The 10,087-nt window shown below is 35.4% G+C and overlaps 1 protein-coding gene across 3 annotated transcripts in view; it reads left to right on the top strand.

The window, feature by feature from the left end:
* Nucleotides 1–5,246: 5,246 nt before the first annotated feature.
* cntn5 (contactin 5) overlaps nucleotides 5,247–10,087 on the top strand; it is a 442,606-nt gene continuing 437,765 nt past the window's right edge. For all 3 annotated transcript variants that reach the window (XM_077248331.1, XM_077248330.1, XM_077248329.1), the window contains exon 1: nucleotides 5,247–5,690. The gene's annotated coding sequence lies outside the window, so the exon portion shown is untranslated. The remainder of the gene's footprint in view (nucleotides 5,691–10,087) is intronic.

The raw sequence follows: 10,087 nt of genomic DNA, 5'->3' as shown, positions 1-10,087 counted from the left end.
GATTACTTGGTAATTACACCCAACACTATATAACAGTAAATAAAATGTAAACTTATGCATTGATTCGAGCAACTATTTTCTCCCAAACTAACTCTCTCGATCGCCGCTGCTGCCCTGTTGCTTAAAAAAAATGTTTGCGTACTGCTGGTGAGAAATATGCAGACCTCTTTTTGTCTGGCGCTGTTACCATGGTGACTCATAATATCTGCGCTCCATTGATAATGGCTTTACTTAAGAGATTGTCATCAAATTAGAGTTGATTGAACTTACTCATTTCAGCTGTTCTGAAACCGAAAACTCAGAGTTCAAGTTTTAACTTAGTTTTGGTTGAACCTCCTTATTGAAACGGGCCCCTGGTCAAGTTCTGTTACCTGTAACCACTGTTTGGAAGTTTATGTTAATGTTCATGTTTAAGTTCACGTTTAAATCTTGAGTTTCATGCCACGCCATGTTTTTGTTTGATCTTGTTTGTTTATAATTAAACTGTACTTGTGTTCTATCTACAACTTGTCTTCAATGGATCCTTACAAGGACAGTGATGTATCAAGAGCTCACAAGTATTACAGTGACAGCTCTATATATTAGCAAAACATGAGGGCTCGGATCTGAGCAATACATTGGAATTGAGCACTAAGGCTCCCAGTGTGAACGTAGCCAAAGATAAACTGAACAGGTGCGTGGAACTAGGATACTAAATAACAAACAGGTAAACTAACTAGGAAATCAGGCAAACGGGAACAGAGTGAAAATGTAACAAAAACTTAACATAGCAGAATATACACTTTACAGGTCCCTGTTGCATTCATATTACAGTTGACTGTACCAGAGTTCGTTTGGAAGTGGACCTTTTCAGGCGTCTCTGTCCGCTTATTTGGGGCATGCAAAGTGTGAACACACCCTAAAATTTACTCGAGTTTACTAACATTTCATCATTCCGAAACTAGATGATTTAATGAAAGAACTTCTAATGTTACGATAATATTAAACTTGCAAAAACATTTAAAGGTGCAATGTGTAATATTTCTGAGGATCTATTGACAGAAATGCAATATAAGAACCATAACTATGTTTCATTGGTGTAAAAAGACCTTGCATAATGAACCGTTATGTTTTTATTACCTTAGAATGAGACATTAGACATATTGTGTCGTCATTTTTCTACCGTAGCCGACAGCGAACAAACAGCGCTACAGAGCGTGTTTCCTCACTACCTTGAAAAGAAGTTTTCAGTGGTGTATAAAGACCTTACTTAATGAACCGTTATATTTGTATTACCTTAGAATGAGCAGTTTCTGTCTACATACACCACGGATCCCCTTACATTGAAATGCGCCGACATGTTTCTGCAGTAGCCCTAAATGGAAAAACGCGTTTCGTTACTATGTTGCTCTTCGTGCAAGGAAGCAAGCTTAGTTCAGTGAATAAAACACTGACACAATGATGAATAAGTAAAAATAATATTCGCAATAAAATCTAGTATTACTGAATAATTAAGTAAACATAATTTCTTAATTTATCCTTGAAAAATTAAGGAAACCTAATGATTATTAATTAATGAGAAACCTCATTGTTGAACTGGATACTCTCTGCTGTCTCAGACGATGACATATTTTCCTGTCGGCCACCGTAACTTTTGTTGGCTGCAATTCGTAACCTCACCACTAGATGCCGCTAAAAATCACACACTGCACCTTTAAAGTGGATTTATCATGCAACTTTCAAAAGACAAAAGAAAATTCAATTTCAGTGTCTTGTGCCCCTGCCACTTTAATTGTGAAAGTGTAAGTGGGGATTTTAAAGGATTGTGGGATATGAAAGGCAGTTTTTTTATTTTTTTTTATCAGGGTTGGAGCTAAATTCTGCAGGACAGCGGCACTACAGGACTGACGTTGCCCATTCCTGGAATATATTATATTCCAGTTTGATCAGTCCAGTGAAATTGTAATTGCTATCCTAATTCTAACTCTTGTGTTGCTCTACTAATTTGACTTTTTCAACACAAAAGGAGATATTATCAAAATGTCAAAGCTCTCTCTTCTCTTTTTATTGCAATGAAATCGCATGGTGATCATTGGCTTTCAAGTCCATGTCTGTTACAAAATAAATAAATAAATAAATATTGTGTAATAGATCGTGTTTTGAACCTGGGTCTCTTATATACTGAATAAAAACACTAGACTAACATATTTTAAAAATTACTTTTCTTTCCTTTGGTCACGGTGGATCGACACTAATACCCCCTCCAAATGTGTATATATATATATATATATATATATATATATATAAATCACCTCATGTTGTTAATTTTGAGGAAAAATGCTAACAAAATATAAACACATAAAAATTCCGTGAAACCTCTAATTACAAAATTGAATGATCTGAGCTCAGTTATCATATTAAGAAGATTCACAAAGCAGCAAATAAGCACAAAAAACATTCTCTTTTTAACTTAAATTCATGAATTTCTAATGTCAGGTAAAACAAAGGGAGGATTTGAAATGACTGTCTACTGGTGAGCCATAGAAACCTTTGGGGGAGAAAAAAAGAGAGCACATTTTACACTGTTTGAACGCAGAGAGAGTAGAAAGAAACCTGTCAAACGAAAGGGTGCATCTTCAAAGAGAGAGTAAGCTGGAACTGTTATTTAGAGGAATGAACTTTGGTGAAGAAGTGTGAACAAATGCAGCCACTGTGAAATGGAGCTAATGCACACAGGGCCGAGAGCAGAGCAGAGGCTTCTGTTTAATTAATGATGGAAACAGAGACTCCAACTTCTCAGACCGAGCCTACGAGGATGACAGATGTTATTTTTAAGCAAGCATTTTCTTCTTCAGCTTGAGGCCTCTAAATATGCATCACCTCAAAAGAGTGATGAACAAACAGCTCTGTCCCTTGAAACATTAGTATTTTGGAGTTTGTTCCCTTTCAATGCATCAGTTTGTTCATTAGTGTTATAAAACACTGTACACAAGTATCCAATATATTCAAATTAGTCGTGTGAGTTGCAGGGAGCTGAAACGTGCAGCCCAACCTCAGAATCACTTGTATCAATAAAAGGATAACAGCTCCCCCAGAGGCCAAACATTGATCCTGCCGCTCAGAAGAGCTGAGCATTTTGCACATCCTTCTCATACAGAACAAGTCATGATAAACAGCCAGTGATGTGTAGCATCCTACAAAAGCAATAATGCATGCAGTCAAATGTTTGCCACAGAAACAACAGACGTTTGACTTAATCTGATACCCAGAGTTTTAGACTGGTGCTTTTGAGAACATACAATCATATTCAATATTTCAAACTGATTTCAAAGACGAGACGTTTTGACAACAGAGATCAATGTACTTAATAAATGAATAAGCCTACAAACTACAACAGAAATGAGATTATGGAAATGAGATTATGGATCTGCTTTTAAGCTTTCGGATCTGTAGTTGCAAGACGTGACATTTTTATTGGTGATGTGGCCTTTCTTAATGAGGGGTCTGTGTAAACGTCAGCCTTTGCTGATGCTTGTTTAATAATTCTGGGATATGTTAGAGGATTGTGCTCAAAGCTTTATGATCCCGTCTTACAGAAAATCTACACTGACGCTGTCAACAGGGAGCCGGTGGCAAACAGCGCCACTCTTTCGCTCTGCGTCTGTCTGAGTTGGGTTTAATTTGGCATGAAGATCATACCAGTCCCTCTCTTAAAAAGATGAAAGTGTCTGATTGTGCAATTTGATTTAGGTGGATTAATGCGGCGGTGTTACTGCTAAACACGAGGAGTGAAGGTTACTCCGGAGAGCTGGATCTCAGAGTGCGTGTTTACATTTTTGTTGCTCTATTAATGGTGTTTTAATTAGAGCATGATTGCGTTTCTCGAGCGGAGGGAAAAACATCCTGATGCACAGATAAAACCCTCAAGGCCCGCGTCTGTGACTTATTCAGTGTCATTGCGGAGGGGTAGACTGTGCCTGACAAGAGAAAAAAGATAGACTTGACAGAGATGAATAAACATAACATGCTGATTTAATGCAAAATGAGAGGTCTTGAAACAACAGTCAGGGTTGTCAGTAAGATGACACTATTTTTTTTTTCTATTATTTTAGCCGGATAGAGAAGGTGTCAAGTAAGTTTCTTTTATTTTTAAAGACTGACATACTTTCACAACACTGATAGTAAATAAAACCAGCATAACATCAACATCTTACTATTCAGGCCTCATTTGTGTAAAATATTGAGTTTCATACGAGGAGGCATTCAAGTTTTAAATAGGAATTAGGACATCTATATCAGCAAAGATTTGCAAAACGTCTTGTTGATAGTAGATTTGCTTTGTGATTTTTGAGCCACAAGGAATGAGATACATTTTGTATAAAAACTCTGTAAAACTCTGACTGTAAATTGAAGAATACTTAGGCGAAATATTTACACAATCAACTGTTCATGCAGGTAGTAAGTGAATAGTATTTAATGTCATATTTCAAATGAAGTTTAAAAAAAGTTTAAATCATTCTGAACTGGTATATATCTATATATAACTGGAAAAAAGTATTAAACATTTGTATACAATCAACTTTGTATTTAGGTATACTATTCAATACTATTTCTAATGGAAATTGATATCAAGTATGGAATATTCAAATACACAGTGTCCAATAATAACATGTAGGCTATTTATACTCAGGCTATACAGTATTTAGCCACTTTTCTTTCCAGTAAGTGTACTTGATTTAGTATTCCATACGATTTATTATAAGGAAATGTATTGCATGGCCTTTATCAAAGTGTTTATAATTATGCATGAATGGAAATAAAAATGAAGAACTTGCGACATTATATACAAAAACGATATATATATATATATATATATATATATATATATCCTGTTTAAAATATACTGCTTTGCTATCTTAGCTGGCTTTGGCTGGTGGTTTTGGGTGCTTGGCCAGAAGACCATCATTAAGTTAACCACGGTTTAAGCTGATTTTATCTGGTTTAAGATGTTGTCATTTTTTTCTCCAGGGGGATTTATACAGTACACGCGATTTAGGTTTCAACTGTTTAGTTTCAATGTCACAGTACTGTTGAGCATTTAATACGATTTATGACTGAGTTAATGTGACTAGAAATCCTATAACTGCGCTTCACATTTTTTATTCGGAAAACGTTCTTTATAAATGTATTATAAAGCACTAAACTAAAACTAAACGGTCTGTTTTGATTCAGGTTATGCGTGCTAGCTTTTTCGCGCAGTTTTTTTTTTTCCAGGACGAGGCTGAGACGCGCAAGATGCTTCAAACACTCACTCACAGCTCGAGACTCCAGCACGCGCCGTGCGAGAAGAGAGACACTCCGCCAGCCACTGCGCATCCCCTCTCTCTGTTTCACATCGCTTCAGTCGTAAGGGAGGGAGAGAGAGAGGCGTCTGAGGAGGAATCGTAGGTGAGGTTTTGGACCACAGCCGGAGAGGTGGAAAAGATCGCGCGCCTCGCACACATTTGAAGGATGCGCTACCGCGCGCAACGGCGCGTCCTGTAGAGATACAGCAAGCTTGCGGGATTGAAGCGTGTGGGGTTCTTTTTCTGTCCATGTTTGGCTTTGTTTAAGAAAACCTGTCACTATTTGACACTCCGTGAGCAACATCACTTTACAGACGGGAGAAGAGGAAGGAGGTGTGAGCTGTTTCTCTTCTTGCAACATCCAGAGTAAGTCAGTCTGATTTCTGCTGAACATGCTGCTTATCATTGCAATTACAGCTGCGCCGAGAGTTTCGTGTGTCCCACCTGAAGCAAGTTGCACGGTAACGATGCACAGATTACCACCGCAAGAGCTGGTTTATATCATACTGCATCGGTGTATTTGGAACAAATGTGCAGTTGGCATTTAAACGATCAGAAATGGTGGAATGCCTACATTGTGTACATGCCTAGATGTTCAGCCAGATGTTTAGATATTCACCTAGGTTTCAACAGTAATAGAAAACCTGAAAAAGAAAATGGTAACACTTTACAATAAGGTTCATTAGTTAACATTAGTTAATGTATTAACCAACATGAACTAATGTAACAATGAACAATACATTTGTTACAGTGCGTATTAATCTCTGTTAATATTAGTTAATACAAAAATACAGCTGTTCATTGTTTGTTCATGTTAGTTCCCAGTGCATTAACTAATGTTAAGAAATACAACCTTTGATTTGAATAATGTATTAGTAAATGTTGAAATTAATATTAATTAAGATTAATAATTATATTTAATAAAGGCTGAAGAAGTATTGTCCATTCTTAGTTCATGTTAACTAAGGTAGTTAACTAATGTCAACAAATTAATCTTATTGTAAAGAGTTACCAATTTTATACATATTTATTATATAAAATTGTGATTTCCAGACCCTGAGAAGTCATTGAAATTAATTACATGTTTCAAGACGTACATTTTTTTTTTTTTTTTACAGAGAATATATATATTTCTAGTTATGCTAGCTTTCTGTATGATATTACCAGGTAAAAAGCGATGGACATAATTGGTCAAAAGGTGTGGGGAACCCTAAGTTCACAAATCTGTTTGCATGCAAGGTTGTTTTGAAAAAAAAAACTTTTCAACTGAGTTTCTTTCTTCGCAACAATTCTGTTGCATTGCTCTGCTTTCAATGTGTTGATAATTCAGATGAATGATGATCTGGACCTCAGTGATTTGTTCACTCTTGGGGAAATAGATAAGCTGTGATTGGTTTGAACAGTTGTCGGGTTTTAACAATGCCACTGTCTGTCAAGACTATTCATTTTGGATGCAGAGTGAGTTTATTTGCAAAACTTTGTTTGTTAGATTATTGCGCCTCAGGAAGAATGTTGGTTATCACAGAAACAATAGTGCAATTCTGAACATTTCCACTCTTTGCTTTCGGCCCTGCAATGTCTTTCCTCTTTTCAAAGTTATTCCTCGGACTGAAAATATGTCACGGAAATGTCCCATGAGCAAGCTTTGGAAAGTTTTAAACTGAACTTTACTTTGATGTAAGCTCTCCTCTTCTTGCTGAAACACTTTCATGCAGTATTTGCTCTCGTGTCTTGCTTTCAAAATGAAGACTATTCCGTTCGTTTTGCTGTTGTTGAACTTGTGTGATATTTTCTTTACTTTTTTGATGTATACTTCGTTGGACTTTTTAAAAAATCTTTGTTCACATGCTTGTTAGCCGGTGAAAAAAACAAACAAAAAAAAACACCTTTCTTTAACTAGCAGTTTGGTCAATCAGTACACTGTAAAACGTTTTGTCTGGTAACCTAAAATAACCTCTAATTTAACTGGATATATTCGAATATGATTCTGAATGATTGAACCATCTAGCTCACTTAAAGGGTCAGATCAAGTACTCTAGTGCATAATTATTGTGGTTAGAACTGTTCAATGTTACGCTTTACAGTGTAAAAAGAAATTCCCTTTGATTCTCAAGAATACAGTTCCGAAATTGCATAACAGCCCATGCATAACCTTGAGACAAATCTACAGTATGCCTACTCAATTTTGTCTTTTTACATGATGCAGTTAATAATTTGCATGAGAACTTCAAGTATAAACGTGTGATTTGTGACAGAGCTTACCATCTCACCAGTGGTTAACATTTTGAGCAGCAGATATCAACCAAGTCTCTTGCATATTGACTCACATACCATTTACATTAACTGCGGTTAATGCTCATATTTTTCCAAAACACAAAACAGTTTCTGATACTAAATTACATGTTTTCGATCACGATGGCCTCCAGCAGTCATCCGATTTCCCTGGAAAATATTAGATCCATAAAGATGTGTCTCCCTTGCACATTCATTTTTTCTTTTGTCTCGCAGTTAAATTAGTGTGTAACACTTTAATGAGGTTGTTTTAGCTTTGCGAGTAAATATGAAATTGGAGCACCCTGCTGTTTTGTGGGTAGCAAGTTGATTAGATTCTCCTTTGCGCACACAGGAGGAACGTAAAAGGCGTCTTGCATTCATTGGGTACTTTGATTTTAGTACCCGCAGAATCCACATCAGGGGCTGGAGATCTGAGAAGAGAAATAGCGTCTGCATGCAGTTTCAGAGTCTGGTGGTTATTATATTAGATATGTTATGTTTGCATACTCATAACACAACTTGCATTAGAAGATATTAATATCCGTTTCTGTCTCCATTCATTGTCTGTTTCATCTTCTAAGCATTGCAGCAGTGCGCAATTAATGGAATTCAACGGCACTGATGTGCTTTTATTTGTGTTTTGTCAAATCAAATATTAGCAAGGCTCAGAAAATGTGAGTAAATATTTGTAATAGTTGCAAAAGAGAAAGAAAAAAGAAAAGAAAACAGATTTGCAATTAAAATAATGTTGTTTTCAATATTTTCAGTTGAAAACAATGAAAGTATTGCACCATTTTGGCAAGGGAAGTTGCAGCAGTGAGACCTGTCAGTGCTTTGTTGCTAGTTTGTTGATGTTGTTTTTAGACAAAACTGTTCCATAAGTTGTTTAAATGAAAAAAAAGAGGCATTTAATCATTTAATTCGGTTTTGTTAATGTCACTTACACTGATGTCACAGTGTAAGCCTAATACATTATTTATCTATTTATTTACTTGGAATATATAGTATAATAATAAAAAAATAAAATAAAAATAGACCCAAATAATATAATATAATACGATATCATTTAAAACTTTACAATAAGGTTACATTAGTTAAATAACATGAACTAACATTGACAAAGATTTTGACAAAGAATTGTTACAGTTACACATGTATTGCTCATTGTTAGTTAATGTTAATTAATGCAATAACTAATGTCAACAGATGATAATGTGCAAAGTGTTACTAATGTAATATGATATAATAATAAATATATAACATAATATGATGCAGTCTTATTAAAGCCAAACCTTCTTTTCTTATGTAGAAAGACTTTTGACTATCTTTATGTACATAAACAACAGTGTTTATTTTATTTTATATTATTTGGCAAAATGTGAATTTAACACTTAATGGGACATTGACATTTATAAATGACAATTAGAACATTGCATTTAAAATGCAATAATAATGTTCAACCAAAAAAATATATATATATTATATTCATTTTAGTATAATTTCACGACACTCCCTTCAGCCAATACAGTTAACATTTATTTGCCAGTGCTTGTCATTTTTGTTAACATGGAGGTTAAGGAGGACATTATCACATGTTAGATCACATGCTATCTAGGCACCATAGTGACTTTATTTTAGACTAGGAAATAAACAACAAATTGTATTATGTATTAAATATTGTAAATACAAATTTACTTTCTAAAGTTTTGGTCATTGTTAATGCACTTTATGTTTTCATTACAAAAGGTTAATGCACATTTAGTAAAAGTAATAACTCAAAGAACAAAAAATATCTGTGCATCGTCACGCATACATATGGGCTAAACTGAAAAAGAAGAGTCTTGTTGATTTTCACTCGTGCTACAATCATTGATTTGGAATTCCAAGAAATAAACTAATATTCAATAATCGTGACAGGCCTAGTAAAAACCAAGAAAATACATAAATGTGAGAGTTTAAGTACAGTTTACAGTGAAACGGTGCATGCCTCATTCACACCTGTATATCAGGGTCAAATGCTTGCATTTTAGAGAATAAACTGAAAAGAAAGCGGACAAACATGGAGTATTGTGTCATGGTGTTAAAAACACCCCGGTGTGGCCGCATGCGGTGTTCATCACAGCTCCTGTGCATGACCCGTTTGAGTAGTTACTTAGCAACGCCTCAGACACTCTCCAACTGGGTCAGACCTTCATTCAGGAGACTTAACACAGCAGACACATACTTGCTCACATGACCCGATCATGTGGAGTCTTCAAAAACTTTATGTCAGGGTTTCTGTTGTGTCTTCCATATTCAGTTAAAAGTGAAACACATTGCAGTGGAAAACATTGAAGATGTGATGTGTGCCATAATGACACAGACCCTGTTATTAAAAGCATGGGAAATAAGAATCAAATGGAAATGCATTACCTCTCTGAAGAATGCTGTTTTGAAGAAGCTGCGTTTTTACTTGGATCAATATTTCTATTTTTCACTAAATGCATTAT

Source organism: Siphateles boraxobius, unplaced genomic scaffold, assembly GCF_051911475.1.
Source record: "Siphateles boraxobius isolate OS27281-9 unplaced genomic scaffold, OSU_SipBor_1 30, whole genome shotgun sequence".
Taxonomy (NCBI): domain Eukaryota; kingdom Metazoa; phylum Chordata; class Actinopteri; order Cypriniformes; family Leuciscidae; genus Siphateles; species Siphateles boraxobius.
The sequence above is the reverse complement of the archived record's forward strand: the minus strand, read 5'-3'. Positions and strand labels throughout refer to the sequence as shown.